This window comes from Montipora foliosa, chromosome 13, assembly GCF_036669935.1.
Source record: "Montipora foliosa isolate CH-2021 chromosome 13, ASM3666993v2, whole genome shotgun sequence".
NCBI lineage: Eukaryota > Metazoa > Cnidaria > Anthozoa > Scleractinia > Acroporidae > Montipora > Montipora foliosa.
In genome coordinates this window covers 22,177,783-22,179,588 of record NC_090881.1, presented here as the reverse complement: position 1 = coordinate 22,179,588, position 1,806 = coordinate 22,177,783, and the positions used below count along the sequence as shown (strand labels likewise).

At 37.5% G+C, this 1,806-nt stretch overlaps 1 long non-coding RNA gene across 3 annotated transcripts in view; it reads left to right on the top strand.

Annotated features, from left to right (window-relative positions):
* Nucleotides 1-1,342, top strand: part of LOC137983656 (uncharacterized) — a 22,834-nt gene extending 21,492 nt beyond the window's left edge. Inside the window, exons 4-5 of one of the 3 annotated variants that reach the window (XR_011118979.1) lie at nt 80-1,013; nt 1,053-1,332. This is a non-coding gene — a long non-coding RNA (uncharacterized lncRNA). Of the gene's footprint in view, nt 1-79 lie in introns of all 3 variants that reach the window. The other 2 variants (XR_011118978.1, XR_011118977.1) reach the window with 2 other exon arrangements.
* Nucleotides 1,343-1,806: the final 464 nt, after the last annotated feature.

The window sequence follows — 1,806 nt, the reverse complement described above, 5'->3', positions numbered from 1 at the left end:
ATATAGTTTTTCATTTGATGCGAATTAAAGCAGATCATGAGAAGTTATACTGACAGGTAATTTACATTTTGTTTTTCAGAGTGCCTGGAAGACAAAGAAACCAAAGTAAACACCACGAAGGCGACGAGGACAGAAGCAAGCAAGCAAGTCAAGAGTCACTATATAGGCAATAAGGTAGAGCTTTAGTAGTGATCTTTTTGGTAAAAGCGCCTAGGTTCGTATTCCGCGAATTTTTCAATCAAAGGACTCGATAAACGCTTTCATTTTTTTTTCTCGTGGAAACTCTACACAAAACATGGTTGGCGCAGGTTGGGAAATGATCCAAGAAAACTCTACGACATGTGACGACAACGCCCTTCATATTGAAGTACGACTACAACTTCTCAGTTCTGAGTACGCGCATTTCGAGAAATTTCTTCTTTAAATGTAATGCGTGTGCCCACTACAGAAAACTCGTATTCGTACTCCAATGTGTAGGTCGTTAATATAACAGACTGTGATGAGATTTACGCAAGGTCTGAACAATGATTATTTTGGGAACGTAAAGTTGTACTATGACTGGAATTTGGTTTTATCAACGGAGTTGATTATGTCAATTGACCACCGTACAGAGATTCTAAAAGCTGTCGTTTCGAGCGGTAGCCCTTCGTCACAGCGAATCGAGGAATAGCCCACTTTGGAAAATACCATAATACTCTTTGTTTGTCCCCCCAAATTTTGCACAAGCGTTGTTTTCTTTTGGGACCAGTGTAAGTCCCAAGAAAAAACTGGTAACAATGCTCATTCAAATTTTGGGGGACAAACAAAGAGTATTATGGTATTTTCCGAAGTGGGAGCTATGCTATTGGTGGTAACATGGCAACGTGAAAAATAGGACTACATTAGTTAAATGAAAAGCGTTCGTTAATACCGTGGGTGCCCTTAATCCCCACGGTATTAACGAACGCATTCCAATTTTTCACGTTGCCCCTACTAAACACAAGCCATAATTCCTCTATTCGCTGTGACGAAAGGCTAACGCTCGAAACGTCAGCCTTTAGAATCTCTGTAAGGTGGTCAATTTACAATGTTAACTCCGATGATAAAATCAAACTTTTGTATACTTCTACCCCACCGACGAAACAACCATGACGAGGTTTGCATTAGACTTAAGTCCTCTTGTGGCAGCTATGTCTATTAAAGTGCTACTACGATCAAAAATCACTTATCTAGTTTTTCTTCACATTTCGAACGTCCTAGCGTTAAATTTTTTCAGTAATTTCAAGAAAGACTTTGTTAACTCCACGATTTTCATTTAACGGTCCGTCATCTGTATGAACTTAAAGTGACGTTATTTACTGTCTACAATAGCTTTAAAATGCTCGTGCTGCATTTTTAAGTTAGTAAATAACGTCACTTTATATTCATACAGATGACGGACCGTTAAATGAAAATCGTGGAGTTAACAAAGTCTTTCTTGAAATTACTGAAAAAATTAGATAAGTGATTATTTCTTTCATTGCAGTAGCACTTTAAGTCGATTGCGGAATTCTAAGGTTTTTCTTTCATATTCGAAAGTAGCTATTCCCTGGTTGTTACGCTTAGGCCCGTTTTAAACGTCGTATTTTACATTTGCCGAAGACGCAAATGAACCAAAACAATAAATTGTTCTCTTTTGCAATTAGATTCGGTACATTTAAAATGCAACGTTTATAAGTGATTCAGTTTTTTTCAAACAAAGGATAAGTTGTAGGCCCATTTTAAATGTAGTGCTAATGAGGAAAATCTATTGTTTTCGCTCATTTGCACATGAAAATGTTTGTGTGG